The sequence below is a fragment of the Chlorocebus sabaeus genome, chromosome 3, assembly GCF_047675955.1.
Source record: "Chlorocebus sabaeus isolate Y175 chromosome 3, mChlSab1.0.hap1, whole genome shotgun sequence".
Classification (NCBI taxonomy): domain Eukaryota; kingdom Metazoa; phylum Chordata; class Mammalia; order Primates; family Cercopithecidae; genus Chlorocebus; species Chlorocebus sabaeus.
This window is the reverse complement of record NC_132906.1, coordinates 37,813,445-37,829,829: the sequence shown is the minus strand read 5'-3', so window position 1 is coordinate 37,829,829 and position 16,385 is coordinate 37,813,445. Positions and strand designations below refer to the sequence as shown.

At 37.1% G+C, this 16,385-nt stretch overlaps 1 long non-coding RNA gene across 1 annotated transcript in view; it reads left to right on the top strand.

Annotated features, from left to right (window-relative positions):
- The first annotated feature begins 1,956 nt into the window (after positions 1-1,956).
- Positions 1,957-16,385, top strand: part of LOC140711453 (uncharacterized) — a 251,385-nt gene continuing 236,956 nt past the window's right edge. Inside the window, exon 1 of the long non-coding RNA XR_012092667.1 lies at positions 1,957-2,053. This is a non-coding gene — a long non-coding RNA (uncharacterized lncRNA). The remainder of the gene's footprint in view (positions 2,054-16,385) is intronic.

Below are 16,385 nucleotides of genomic sequence, written 5' to 3'. Positions count from 1 at the left end.
AAAAGAGAAAGGTATGTAAACTGCTAAAAATGAATTGGCCTGGCAGTTAGCATAATTTTATATTTTATTAATAAGAGGGGGACATGTTAAACTTTTCATAAGATGAAGTTTAAAATAAACACTTTAACGTATAACACACACCAAATCTGAAAAGTAATTACATAGAAGTTTATCTGTGAGTTTTATCAAATCTATCTTAAACAATTTGGAGTCCCAGAAAACATTCCACTTACATTTAAAAGATCTGCATCACTAACCCGTACTGTTTTGGCTAACGGAAGGTGCTTTTCTTTGGATGATGGAAACTGCTTTTTCTCCAGCTAATAACGTGTCTTAGGAATGAGCATTAAGAATAGCTGTAAAAGAAGTGCTTACATTTAAGTATATGAAAAAGAACTATTTTTTAGTGTTCAATATTTCCCACAGATGCCCTTTTTACCTTGCTGTCAACAGATTTGTCCTTGTGAATAATGAATTCTTTGAAATAGGAGAATAGAAGAGGTAACGTCATTAAACAAAAATTGTCATCACTCCCACTTTATTTCATTTTTATTTTTATTATCATTAACCCCACTTTATTGTATACCTGAATTTAGAACATCCAAACAGGGATCCAAATTTCTCTTTAGTTTTTGCCCAAAGGGCTAATTTCTCTTTAATGCTCAGCTTCATCCTTTTCAGGAAAGTGTACATAAAAGACAAGGAATGATGGGAAGCCCTAAGACCTTACACTGTCTTGCGTAGCCATGAAAGGAAGACTCCACCATTTGTTTTTTTTTTTTTGGCACCTGATAATTTTTCACTGAGAGTGAAGCAATGGCTCATTTTTGGTAAAGTTGGAAAAAAGGGCTATTGGTGAACACATTGTATACTCAGGTAAATCTTATTTAAGAGAAGGTGTAAATGGAATTTGGGAATCTGGAAATTGATTTTCTGACAATTATAGGAATTCTTTTACCCCTTGGGAAATCATTCTGTAATGCCAGGGCTGTGAGTACCGCAGTTTGATCATCACTGTACCGATTATTGCTCTAGCATGTGGACCCTGGGGTCCACATGCTAGAGCAATGAGAGGGAACAAAAGAACACTTAGGAGCACTGAGGTGATATGTGCTCAGTGATAGCACTAACATGCAAGTTGTGAATTATACCAGAATACCAGCTGAGCTTGAAAACTTAGAGTTGCCATTTTCCACATTGGTTAGAATAACCAAATATTCCCTTTCTGTGCACTCTTGTTGATTTCTGAAATTGTGACTCTCTTCATTAAAGTTACATGGGGGTAATCACCCATCAAGATAGGTTTTTACATTAGCTGTAAGGGTACACTAACCGGATTAATTAAATCAAACAATGAAGCTTTCTCAGGGTGAAAAATACTGCGCTACACTCTCTTTCTCGTGTGACTACTTCAACTTTTGTTGATCACATTAGCATTTGTGAAGATAGGAGGCAAAACAACTTTCAGGTTGCTTTTCTAGCAGTTAAAGAAACCCTATAGGATTTTTGCAATTGAAATTAAGACCTATTTGTTAGGAATCATTAAGACTGTAAAAATCTGAGCCTGAAAGCTGATGATGCAACATCCCTGAGTAGGAAAGACTGAATTGATATTACCATTAATATACGTGTTTCTGAAAAGCCAGAGTGGAAATAATTTCATATGTCAGAAATCACAGGCATTTTATCAGCCTTCCAGACTTACAAATACCTACTTGCTATTGCCAATCAGGTCCAATGTGTTTAGTTTGCAAATTAACACTTCCCTCCTGTGCAAAGTTTTATGAGATGGTTAACAAAACATTTGAAGGAGCTGTGAAAAGGAAGTTACATGCAGCACAAACCAGGCAACCAAGAGCTTTTGGTGGTCCTCTGAAGATGGAAACTGTGATAGACAGAACTCTGCTTCCTGAAGAGAAACTACGTATTGAGTATGCATGATCTGTGTGCCCGGATGTCATCTTTACCTGCTTTGTTCTGTGTCTTGTCAAAGAGGATTGCTTTGGGGAGCAGTGTGTCTGTACACTCTGGATGAACCCCCCTGAAGCAGGAGGTAGGATGGAATACTTGTACTTTTGTTTAAAACATGCCTGGGGCCTATATTTACAATTTTGTTAGGTTCTTTATTAAAAATTTATTTGAATAAACCATAATTAATTTATGCCAGAACAAAGCAGCAGAAATTGTGCTGCTTTTCACAGGTTATGGCTGAAGGAATTGATTCTAACCAGTGAATCTGTACATTTGAGTTTTATTTCCTGGATCTTTTCTCAGTAAGTCCAATGGAGTGATGAGCTTGGGATGGAGGCTTTATAGAGATATCTTTTAATAGACTTTTGATAAAGCACTAAGAAAGTTTATAATAATTTTAATTGATAATGAGGAAGCAGAGGAGCAGAACAGAAGATAGTTTCTCAGTGTTTAGAGACCTTGAATTTATTGTTTCCTTTGCAAAATCTATTAGTCACCCCTGACAAGAAGCCTGTAATTTCAGGTGTTTGCAGTTTCCTGACCCTTCAGAGCTACTCTCTGTGGGCTCTTTATCTGGCCTGGCTGCTGAGACTGTGGCTGTTTTATATTCATTATTTGATTAAAGACTCAACAACTTTATTAAGGAGGTATCTCTCTCGCTTTGCAGCCGGGAGGTTCAGAGAGGGCAGTGCGCTGCCCATGGGCCACAGCTGTAGTCACTGTTGAAGCTGAGATTGACCCAGATCTACTCAGCTCCGCAGGACATACCCTTTCCACTGTATTATTCTCACCCCAACCATCAAATCAAAGGGTCAGAGTGAACACAGACAGAAGGTTCTTAGGAGCTAGCTGACAGTTTGTGTCAAACAAGGTGAGAGCCGATAAGTCTCCTCCAGGAATATCCTCTACTTTCTACTGAGCAGCAAACCCCAAAGTAGTTCCTATAGTCTTGGCTTGTAGAAAAGGGTTGAAGTCTAAATTAGGCTTCACAGTCCTAGCTCTATGCCTTCTACTTATCCTTTAGAGCTTAGCCTAGATTTGATTCCTTCAAGAAAACCTTCTGTGACATTCCTCTAAAATGGGTTTCCAGATCATAACACCTACCAAGTCATGTTTATCCGTGGCAAGCATTAGACTGTGAGATTTGTAAGTACTTTGTTTACTGATTTTTTATTACCTAGCAAAGATGTCTGGAGCTCAAATATTTGTTGAATAAAGGAAGAATATCACTAGCAGCCTGAGTGACTTGGGGAAGCAAGATGCCTCTAGGTCTCACTTTCCCCTAATGAAAAATGAGTTTTTTGTAAATGATCTCTAAGATCATTTCAGATACGGTATTTTGTGATACTGGCTGCAAGCTATGCATCCTGCTAGAAGATACTTGACCTTCTTGACCTAAATTCTGGGAACATTTTTATGCTTATTGCTGAAGGGGAAAGAAAGGACTCTGTCTTTTTTCCATTGTTTCTGAGCCCCCAAAATATGTGCTCCATACATAACTATCAAATGGATGGATATGTAGTTCCCAAAACCAACGTACAAACACAACAAATCTCCATCAGCATTATCATGTGGTTTTAAGGGCACAATTCTAAATCTGGCTCTGAGACAAAGTCAACATTCTCCATAACTGCCTTCGTTTAAAGTTATTTAGTTAGAGGGAGTGGGAAAAGGCTCAGTTCCACATTGAGACATAGAAATGTATACGTCTAGTCACTTTTAATATTCTATTGACATTGCACAGCTGAGGATATCTGAGATCCTTGGAAGTGGAATGATTTTTTCCAGCATCCCACTGGCAGGGAGTGGCAGAGCTGGAACTAGGTCCCAGGTCTTCTGACCCCAAGTCTAATGCATTTTAAACCCCTCTTTGTTGCTTCCAATACGTCAATAATATTTGCTGAGCAAGACCAGCATCCTGAAAATCCATACCACTGATCACACAAGAATGATTTACTGCAAACCTGTTACTTGAGATAATGGCAGATACATACCCTGCTCCTTAACAGAACACCATTACAGTGATGATGTTGAGATGAGGGCGTGACTTACAGTCCATAGAACACCTTTGTTCAATACTATTGAAATTCCCACTGAGAATTAGGGATTTCCTGCCTGTCCTTGCCTCCTTCAAGAGGATCGCTAAATGATTGTGTTGTACCAATCAGTAGATCTATGTATTTTCTCTCCAGACTGTCAGGTTCCTCAGGCCAGTGACCGTGAGTATCCTTTCTGACAATCCATACCTATCAGAGTACCTATCACACTGGGAAACTCACCCATAGATGCTGAATGAATGAAAGGGCTTAGAAACTGAGGTGACCTGTCTAGATTGAGTTAGCAGTGACAGAAGTTAAATAAACATTTTGTTATTGAAACAAAATAAAACCTTAGATGACTCTGCTAGTGACAGGCCACCTAGAAATGCCAGTTTCCTTCGCTGTTAGAGGCTTCCTCCAACCTTGCTGAATTTGACTCCCTAAGACAACAGTTTTATTGGCTGCAATTCTGAGGATCCAATCTTTCCTGCTCTGTTAATTGTCAAGCTGCTTCCCTTTTAATGCAGCATAACAAACTATTTTAATAATGCATTTGTTGTAGAATGAGGTCCTCCTAAATCTAGTTCTGATGGTCATTTGGAAGCACGATGTGCTTATAGTCTTCAAATTTTACTATTGAGGAAAAACTAAATCTGAATATTTCTCTATTATTCTGATAAATTTTCATCATGGACCCTCATGTGAATAGTACAATTTAGCCAATGGCCTCTTATAGATAATAGACCAATATATCAGAATTAAACGGCACAGAGTCCATGCATCTTTTAAAATCATTGAATACAGAGTCCTCCTGGCCACATAAATATAAATGAAAGCTTGATTGTATCACAGTCTGCAGGCGTACAGTGCTTGTGATGATAGCCAGCATAAGCTATCGATTATTAAAGACAGACATGAATTTTTCCAGCAGTGTCTCCAGAGTTTGTACTCTTTAGTTTTCTCTTGTTGGCCACATTTTGTAAAATCCATATTCTTCCTCGTCTCTCCTCTATGCAGGAGGGAGGGAATCTTTCTCTAGGGGCCAGAACAGTGTCTTGGATATCAACCCAAGGTCTAGTATGAGAAAAATGCCTTATCTTCTCACACTCGCATGTGGTGGCATTGTGTCCTCAGCAAAGCAAGACCACAGCAGCCCTTGGTAGGGGGTCCTAGGATGCTATAGGAGGAGCCCACATCCCTGCACTAATTCTGATACAAGCTAGACTCTAGGTGGCTTTCTTTTGTTTTTTGTCCACGAAAGCCCCTACCTTTTTCAGAATTCCTTGTTACTTCTCACCAAAGCCAACACAAGCTTTATAGGAGGGAGAATCCTCAAGCAGAGTAGAAAAAGTTGGGGAGTCACAGAGGTGTATAACAGGTGGCATAGGCTGAAAGAATGGCTTAGAATGTTTTTCTTCCCTATGATCTCAGAAGGGACACATTCTGTGTAACAGTGAATCCAGAATTTCTGCATATTAACTTGAACCATGTGAAATTGGGGACAGTCAACTGTGCTTGACATATAAAAAGGGTTGTTCAATATGGTTCAACCTAGTAGAAGGGGCTTAGGAATAGAAGCTAGTCAGAGGTGGGGACCAGGAAGACTTGTAATTGGGTTTGCAAAAAAAAAAAAAAAAAAAAAAAAAAAAAAAAAAAAAAAAAAAAAAATCACCTGATTTTACTTGCATTTTTACACTGTACTTGTAGATGGATTACTTCAGGGAAGCACTAACAGAAATTATTGGGGGTGGGCGGTGGAGCAAAAACCCTGTCTGTAGCCACTCCTTGACATCACCTCTTCTGGGCTTGATGAGAAAAGGCAAGTGAGGAATAACCCTGATAGAAGCATCAAAAATTAACACCAGTTTAGATTACTTTTATATACATAGTCTGTTTTCTTCCTTTTTCTTTTTGGTTCTTTATTTTATTTGCCAGTGACCTGAGGAAGATGGGAAGAGAGAATTCACCAAGAATTAGAAAATGCCCCTAAAATATATCAGCTATAAATAGTCAAAATTCAGTGAAGCTGAATCAGGCATATGAATCATAAGCTGTGATTTTACTAGTGTAAGCACTTACAGGAGTACTTTTTTCAATATAAAAAGATGTATTTTGAAAATCAAAGAAAATGTACTCGATGCAAGAGTATGTCTATTCCATGAAGTGCAAGAATCCCATCCAAACAGACGTTGTGTGCACGGCACGAATAGGATTCTTTGACCACTCACGAGACTTTCTCTAGCCACTTTGTTTCTGGGGCTCAATTTGTGTGTGTGTGTGTGTGTGTGTATGATTTAGATTATAAGAAAGTTTATTGGTATAAAAACCTCTTTGCAGTTGGGGGGGTGGCTCACACCTGTAATCCCGCACTTTGGGAGGCCGAGGTGGGTGGATTACGAGGTCAGGAGATCGAGACCATCCTGGCTAACACGGTGAAACCCCGTCTCTACTAAAAATACAAACAATTTAGACAGGCATGGTGGCAGGAGCCTGTAGTCCCAGGTACTCGGGAGGCTTAGGCAGTAGAATGGTGTGAACCCAGGAGGTGGAGTTTGCAGTGAGCTGAGATTGCACCACTGCACTCCAGCCTGAGTGACAGAGTGAGACTTCATCTCTAAAACAAAATAAAACACCACCAAAAAAAAAAAAATCCTGCCTCCAAGCTTCAGTCTTGGATGTCAACCTGAGCTATAGTTCCTTAGTGGAAAGAAAAGATGTTTTCCCCTCACACTGCTATGTGCTATGTCCGCAGCACCACAAAACCACCCAAGGCCCTCCTCTGTGAAATATAAATACTCCTAGCGAGGGTGATAGATTGCTGTTTTCATTTCTATTTTCTTTTTATATCCTAATGTTTTTCAAGGTTTTAAATTTTTGTTTTGTTTCTCTTTTTGCTATGTCAACCCCCACTACCTCATTTCAGTCTCTCGTCACCTTTGTCTTTTACTTCTGCAACCACCTCCTGATGGTGTTTCTGCCTCTAGGGGGGCCAAGGTGATCTGCCTCTAGGAGGGCCAGGCATTCGAAGCTGACCAGTTACTGTTCAAAAACACTTTCTCCACAGTCGGGCCATCATTACGTTCATCACCCTGCCTCGCCACCTGTGGAAGGGTCCAGTCTCTTGCACTGCCCCTTCACACTTGTAATTTGCCACAGACTGCATCGCACTTCACACCTCTTCCCTCGCCTCAGGCTGTCTCTTCTGCCCAGAATGACTTTAATCAGGCCCACACAGTGTTTGATATAGTCCCACCAATGGTGAATTGGGCTTCCATGCATTCATTCATTACTTATTCTTTCTTTCTCTGCTGTGTTGTAATGGATAGAAGGTCAAACCCCAGGGGATACTGGCCTTACTTCTACTTCAGGACAAACACTAACTTGCAACAAGTGGAATTTTGAACTGTGGGCAGAAAAGGAGTAAGAAGGCATTTTGTCTTGGATTAATTGTCTAATATTATTCCTTAGAGATGGGTTCTTACCTTGGGGTCCATGGGCTCTGTATGTCACTATGTTTCATTTTAGGAAGAAAGTCTATAGCTTTATTTAGATTATCAAAGGAGTCCAAGACCCTAAAGATATTAAGAACCATTACCTTAGAGAAAAGTACGTGTGTGTGAAAGTATATTCAAAACATTCTTTTTTTATTAAAATTTTCTTCCATTTTTGATCATTTCTCATCACATACTATTTGCAATAAATTGTTTCTCTTTTGTGCATTTCCATTTATGACTCAAAAAATCTTTGCTGACATTTAAAGCCATTCTTTATTTTTTCAATGAAACCATGTTATTAGTAAAAACAGATCTTTGACAGTCCATAGAAACATTTAAGCCTCTGCTTCAAAGTTTTTGAAACATGTCAGATTATAGAAATGATTACTTTTATCACAAATTTATTACTAAAGCTTAATGTCATAAAATATGAGTTGTCAACAGAAGCTAAATAAGGGTAAACCAAGAATAATCATCACAATAGATATAAGAAAATATACAAAGGGGTTAAAATGTACACTTAAATCTGTTCTTGAAAATAAACAGTTTAACAAAATAAAGCAAATAAAGAGGTATGCAGACAGACAAAAAGCCTATCAAATGCTTGGTTAAAATACAACTACCTAATAAGGCTATGGCTCTGAAAGAAGATTTTTATTTTGAAAGATAAATGATCTTAGAAAGAGGCTGAAACTGAGAAAGTTTATAAAGATTGTATGGGGAAATTTGCAAATACTTCCCCTGATACTTCATACATCTTTGCAGCGAAAGATCAAAGCTTGAACTCTTAAAGACAAATGACAAAGATTGATTTTTTTATGCTAGAAAGAATAGCTTAATGTAATATTCTCAAGGTTATTTTTTTCTTGCATGTGCCAAGTTTTCTATGACATAGTAGGCCTGAAAGTTAATCAGGAAAAAGGTTGCTTTGGGAAACTTAAGTAGGGATTGGGCTTCATTCCATTTGGAGAAGGAAATAGAGGTTAGAACTACAAAAATGAAGAGTGCAAGATGAAGAAGGAGAAGAAAGAATTAGAAGAAAAAGAAGAAAAGAATAAAAAAGAACATGAGAAGAAAAGGGCTAAAAGGAGAGAGAGAGAGAGTGAATGAATGAATGAATGAATGAATGAATTAGAGACTGCTATATAACTTTGGTCTCTCAGAACCAAAGTTGGTGGGATGCAATGTCTTGCTTGTGATTGTTACGTGATTCTGAAGAAGTTTAAGAATTATGTCCTTTGGGCCGGGTGCAGTGGCTCACGCCTGTAGTCTCAGCACTTTGGGAGGCTGAGAGGGGCGGATCACAAGGTCAGGAGATCAAGACCATCCTGGCTAACACAGAGAAACCCCGTCTCTACTAAAAATACAAAAAAATTAGCCAGGCATATTGGGGGGTGCCTGTAGTCCCAGCTACTCGGGAGGCTGAGGCAGGAGAATAGCATGAACCCGGAAGGCAGAGCTTGCAGTGAGCTGAGATTGCACCACTTCACTCCAGCCTGGGTGACAGAGCGAGACTCCATCTCCAAAATAAATAAATATAAATTAATTAATTGAAAAAAAAATCATGTCCTTTGACACCAACATGTCTGGAAAAGGGTAAAGAAGGACTGTATGGAGGCAATATCCCAGGGGATACTACTCAGTTGGAAAATGAAGGATAATTGCCTTTCGTAAGGTCTGAGCTGGGGCCAGAGTTTATGGAGCAAAGGATTTATTTCAAAGCAAAATACATGAGCCAATGTGCTCATGCCATGGGATTCACTGGTCTTACTGTGTACCCCACCGTCTAGAAGCAGCTGGACTAATAGCACAGTGGAATGGTCCATTTAAGACTCAGTTACACTTCTGGCTGGGAGACAGCTCCTTGTGCAGCCCATGTACTGTTTAAGATGTAGGTTTGATGTGAGCCAGTGACCAATACCTGGTGCTGTTTCTTTGATAGCCACAACACAGGGTTTAATGAAACTAAGATGCGGAAGTGAGAGTGGTGCATCTCACTGTCATAAGTCTTGGCTCCAGCAGCTAGAACAAAATATTAGAAACTGGGTGGCTTATCAAGAACGGAAATTTGTTTCTCACAGTTCTGGGGGCTGGAAGTCTGAGATCATGGTGCCAGCATGGTCCAGTTCTGGTGAGGGCCCACTTCCGGGTTGAAAACAGCTGACTTAAAATAAATCTTCCCGTGGAGGTAGAAGCTCAAGCTAGCTCTATAACCAAATTACTCCAATAGCCTTTGTTTTCTCTATGTCTTTGGAATCTCCTTGTTTAAGTGCGTTAGTAACGAAGAGAAAAGTGTTTCTGTCAATAAACGCAACAATGATGGAAGTTGAGATTGAGATGAGTTGAGAACACCATCTAGCATTCCTCTTGCTTCTGGAAAACAGGCAACGTTTAGAATTCCATGTTAACTGAAGTGATGGATCCTTATTATCAATGAAAAATTGATAATACTTTTATACATGGAGACAGACAGGAAGAATTCTTCATGTAACCCAGGGAATCTCAGTGATGTCTCCTAGTTTTTCCTTATTCAGCGATAAAGATAAAACTACAGTAACCATCTACAGGCAAGATTACCAAGGACTGTATATCCTATGAGTAAGATTTGGAGAATCCCACCATGTAAAGAACCTTGACCAGCTGAGGTACTGGCTGCTTAGATTGGGAACATGGAATGGATAGAAGAGAAAGAAAATTTAAAATACTGTAACTTTGTCACTAATTCAGAGACAAGTACTATTGTTCTTATTCATATTTTCTTACTTACTGTTTCATGTATAAATTTACGTATATTAACTTTCCCTGCTTTCCTGTTGCCTTTCAAATTTTATTTACAGTGAGTAAAGTTTACAAAATAGTGCAAAACTGAAAGACTGTCCAGATGGAATTGTGAAAGATGTAGAGGAGGAATAGACCTTTCAGAGCTCTTGGATTTGGGCCTGGAGGCAGTGGCAGTTAACGATTTATCTCCCTTTTACAGATGTCTTCTATAAGGGGTATATTTGGTGGCAGTATTTTGCATTGCATAGTTGCTAAATCTGTTGCTGCTTAATTATAAGCATGGAAGAAGTATGTGTATGTGAGTGGCAGCCAAGTCCTCGAGTGGACATTTGTTATGTTATTCATAATAAGCCCCTCTCAGCCATACCTGAGTTTACGTGAATCAAGTGGCTCTGGATGGGCCCCTAGATAGCTTCAGGATGGGGGCTGGTTGCCAGAGGTACCAACCATGTAATAGAGGGCTGGAACTTTTAGCCCCATCCTGCAACCTCCTGGGAGATTGAGTTAATCACCAAAGGACAATAATTTAATTAATCATGCCTAAGTAATAACTCCTCCATAAAAGTCCTAAATGACAAGGTTAAGAGAGCCTCTGGGTTGGTGGACACATAGATGTTGGAGTACTCACCCTGCATTCCAAGGGGATAGAAGCTCATGCACTCAGGATCCCTCTGGACCTTGCCCGATGGACCTCTTCATCTGGCTGCTCATTTGTAAGCTTTATAATATCCTTTATAAAGGATACCAATATAATGCTTGGTAAATGTAATCAAAGTGTTTCTGTGAGTTCTGTGAACCATTATAGCAAATTATTGAACCTCACAACAGGATGTGGGAACCCCAGATTTGTAACCAAGTCATACAGAAGCGTGAGTAACCTGTGGATCAACTATTTGTGACTGACATCTTAAGGTGGGGAGCAATCTTAAGGGACTGAGCTCTTGATGTATGGGGTTTGTGCTAAATTGGTTTTAATGTCAGAATCGAATTACATTGTAGGACACCATTTTGTGTCCACAGACAACTGGAGAATTTCTTGGCGCAGAAAATCTACACATTTGGTGTCAGAAGTGTTGTGAGTAGAGAAACAGTTTTTTCCTTTAGCACTTCTATCATGTAATTATTTTAACTACCCAGAAGGGATGGGAGGAGAACTTGTCACAATTGAGAGTATGTTGCAACAGCATAAGTTCATTGTTGTCAGAATGTATCAATATTCACTAGACAAATTGGTTTATCCCCAGTACACCTGCTACTGTGATGGATCAGCTACTTATTGTCACAGGAGCATTAAATCTTAGAGGACATCGAGATATCTTCTAAGTATTTCCTATAATATATGACTGGAGTCTTTTCTGCTCATCCTTTCCAAGACTGGAGGGACGAATTCTGAAAAGCATTATTTCTCTTTCTTGCTTTTTTCCTTCTTTTATTTATTTATTTAATTAAAAAACCTTTATTTCCTTTCTTTTTCATCTCCTCCTACTCTTCTTGGCCTCTGGTAACCACTAATTTACTGTCTATTTTCATGAGATCCATTTTTTTCTTTCTTTTTTAGCTCTCACATATGAGTGAGAACGTGTAACATTTGTTTTTCTGTTCCTGGCTTATTTCACTTAATAGAATGACCTCCAGTTCCACCCATGTTGTTGCAAATGGCATGATTTCCTTCTTTTTATCACCAAATAGTATTACACTGAGTATATATTTTTATATATATATTCATATATATACACACACACATATATATATACACACACACACACACTTTCTGTATCTTTTCATCCATTGATAGACATTTAGGTTGATTCTATATCTTTGCAATTATTAATAGTGCTGCAATAGACATGTGAGTGCAGATGCCCTTTTGATACACTGATTTCTTTTTTTTGAGTAAATATTCCGTAGTAATCATATAGTAGTTCTACTTTTAGTTTTTGGAAAAATCCCTATACTGTTTTCCATAGTGGCTGTACTAATTTAAATTCCTACTAACAGTATACAAGGATTCCCTTTTCTCTACGTCCTGGCCAGCATCAATTCTTTTTTTTTTTTTTTTTTTAAAGTCATATTACCTGGAGTGAGATAACATCTCATTGTGGTTTTGATTTACATTTCTCTGATAATTAGTGATGTTGAACATTTTTTTCCCCATGTGCCTGCTGGCCATTTGTATGCTTTCTTTCAAGAAATGTCTATTCAGGTTTTTTTAACCTATTTTAAAACCAGAATATTTCTCTCTCTCTCTCTCTCTCTCTCTCTCTCTCTCTGTGTGTGTGTGTGTGTGTGTGTGTGTGTGTGTGTGTGTTTGCTATTGAGTTTAAACTCCTTGTTTATTCTGGTTATTAATCTCTTGTCAGATGAATAGTTTACAAATATTTTCTCCCATTCCATGGGTTGCCTCTTTATTATTTCCTTTGCTCTTCAGAAGCTTTTTAGCTTGATATAATCCTACGTGTCTATCTTTGCTTTGGTTGCCTGTGCTTTTGAGGTCTTTTACACACAAAAAAATCTCTGCCCAGATCAATGTCTTGCAGTGATTTCCAGATGTTTTCTTCTAGTACTTTCATAGTTTCAGGTCTTAGATATGTCCTTAATCCATTTTGATTTAATTTTTATATATGGTGAGAGACACACATATAGTTTCATTCTTCTGCATAGAGATATCCAGTTTTTCCAGCACCATTTATTGAAGAGACAGTCCTTCCCCTAATGTATGTTCTTGGAGCCTTTGTCAAAAATGAGTTGGCTATAAATGCGTGGACTTATATTGGGTTCTCTATGCTGGCAGAGGTCTGTGTGTCTGTTTTTATGCCAGTAGCATGCTGATTTGGTTACTATAATGTTGTAATAATACTTTGAAATTAGATATTATGATACCTTTAACTTTGTTCTTTTTGCTCAGGGTTGCTTTGGCTATTTGGGATCTTTTGTGGTTCCACATGAATGTTAGGATTTTCTTTTTTCTAATTCTATGAAGAAATTATATTTTGATAGGAATTGCATTAAATCTGTGAATTGCTTTGGGTAGTATTGCCATTTTAACAGTCCACGAACATGGAATATCTTTCCATTTTTTTGTGTACTATTTAATTTCTTTCATCAGTGTTTTGTAGGTATTTTTGTATAAAATCTTTCATTTTTTGGCTAACTGATTCCTACATATTTTATTTTCTGTGTAGTTATTGTACATGGGATTGCTTCCTTGATTTCTCTTCAGATTGTTCACTATTGGCGTATAAAAATGCTACTGGTTTTTGTATGTTGATTTTGTATCCTGCAACTTTACTGAATTTGATTATGAGTTAAAACAATTTTTTGGATAGAGGTTTTAGATTTTTCTAAGATTATGTTTTGTGTGAACAAGGCTAATTTGACTTCTTCTTTTCCAATTTGGATACCTTTTCTTTCTTTCATTTGCCTAATTGCTTTGGCCAGGATTTCTAGTATCACGTTGAATAAAACTGGTGAAAGTAGGCACCTTTGTCTTGTTCTTAGATAAAAGGTTTTACGTTTTTCCCCAATCAGACAATGTTAGCTTTTGGTTTGTTACATGTGGTTATTATTATTTTGAGGTATGCTTTTTCTATACCCAGTTTGATGAGTATTTTTTTTTTTAACCATAAAGGGTGTTAAATTTTATTGAATACTTTTCCAGTATCTATTAGAATAACCATGTGATTTTTGTTCTTGATTTTGTTAATGTGATGTATCACATTTATTGATTTTCATGTATCAAACCATCTTTGCATCCCTTGGAGGAATCCCACTTGATTGTCTTTTTAATGTGTTTATGAATTCAACTTACCACTATTTTATCGAGGATTTTTTGCATCCATTTTCATCAAGGATATTCTCTTGCAGTTTTCTTTTTGTGTTATGTCCTTCCTTGGTTTGCTAGAAGAGTAATGCTGGCCTCAAAGAATGGGTTTAAAATTATTCTCTCCTCTTTAATTCTTTTGAAGAGTTTGAGTACAATTGGTATTAGTTCTTCTTTAAATATTTAGTAGAATTCAGCAGTGAAGCCATCAGGTCCTGGAGTTTTCTTCAATGGGAGACTTTTTATTACTGCTTAATCTCATTACTCATTGTTGGTTTGTTGAGGTTTTCCATTTCTTCAAGGTTCAGTCTTCAATGTATGTGTCCAGGAACTTATCCATTTATTTTCCATTTGTTGGTGTATATTTTTTCATAGTAGTCTCTTAAAATTCTTCATATTTCTGTGGTCTCAGTTGTTATGTCTCCTTTCATTTTAATTTTGTTTAGTTGGGTCTTCTTTCTTTTTTCCTTAGGCTAACTATAGGTTTGTTCATTCTGTTTATCTTTTCAAAAATCCAAATTTTTGTTTTGTTGATATTCTTTATTGTGTTTTTAGTCTCAATTTCATTTATTTCTGCTCTAGTCTTTATTATTTCTTTCCTTTTACTAATTTATTTTTCCTTGCTTTTCTAGTTCCTTGAGGTGTATACATTGTTAGGTTGTTTATTTGGAGTATTCCTACTTTTTTATAGAGATGTTTATTGCTATAAACTTTCCTGTTAGTACTGCTTTTGTTGTATCCCATATGTTTTGATATATTTTATTTCCATTTCCATTTGTTTCAATAAATTTTTAAATTTTCTTCTCAGTTGGGCATGGTGGCTCTTTCTCATAATCCCAGCACTTTGGGAGGCTGAGGCAGGAGGATAACTTGAACCCAGGATTTCAAGAATAAGCTGGGCAACAATGTGAGACCTTGTTTCTACTTTTTAAAAAAAAGGAAAAAAGACAAAATTTTCTTCTTAATTTCTTCATGACCCATTGTTTGTTCAGGGGAAATTAACACATGTTAATTTCTATGTGTTTGTATAGTTTCCAAGGTTCTCTTGTTATTGATTTCTAGTGTTATTCTTTTGTGGTCAGAAAACTTGATACGATTTCTATTTTCTTGAATTTGTTGAGACTTGTTTTGTGGGCTAAGATATGGTCTATTCTGGAAAATACTCCATGTGCTGTTGAAAAGAATGTGTATTCTGCAGCAGTTGGGTAAATGTTCTGTAAATGTCATTTAGGACTATTTGGTCTAGTGTGTAGCTTAACTCAAATACTTCTTTGTTGATTTTCTGTCTGGATGATCTGTCCATTACTGAGAGTGGGGGTTGAAGTCCCCTACCCATTATTGTATTGCAGTGTCTCTCTCCCTTTAAATATATTAATGTTTGTGTTTTACACTTGGAAGCTTTGGTGTTTGGTGCTTAGATATTTATAATTGTTACATCCTTTTGCTGAATAGACCTTTTTATCATTATATAGTAACCTTTTTTATCTGTTTTTACAGTCTTTGATTTGTAGTCTCTTTGATCTGATAAGTATAACTATTCCCGCTCTTTTTTGGTTTCCAGTTGTATGAAATATCTTTTTCCACCTCTTCCCTTTCAGTTTATATGTGTCTTTACAGGTGAAGTGGGTTTCTTGTAGGCAGCATGTAGTTGGCTCTTATTTTTTATCCATTCAGCCACTCTGTCTTTTTAATTGGAGAACTGAGTTCATTTACATTCAGTATTATTGCTGATAAGTAATGATTTACTATTGCCATTTTTTTGCTTGTTTTCTGGTTGTTTTGTAACTCCTCCTTCCTTTCTTACTCTTTCTTTGTGGCTGATTTTCTCTGGTAGTATGTTTCAATTTGTTGCCCTTTATTTTTAGCAAATCTATTATAGGTTTTTGCATTGTGGTTACCACAAGTCTTCCCCCAAACAACATATATGTGTGCATAAATAAAAATAAATATGTGTGTATGTGTATATATAATATACATATCTACATATATCTATTATTTTAAAGAGATGACAGCTTATCTTAGACCATAAAGCAAAGAACAGAAACAAAAAAAAGAAAAATTCTACATTTCAAATCTGTCCCCACACAGTTTGACTATTGATTCTCATTTTATATATATATTTTTTGTCTCATTATATATATATTTTTTGTTGCCTATCTCTTAACAGATTGCTGTAGCTATTATTTTTGATAGATTTGTCTTTTGGCAGCTTCATACTAGAATTATGAGTGGATTACACATCATAATTACAGTATTTGAGTATTCTAGGTTTGTCCATGT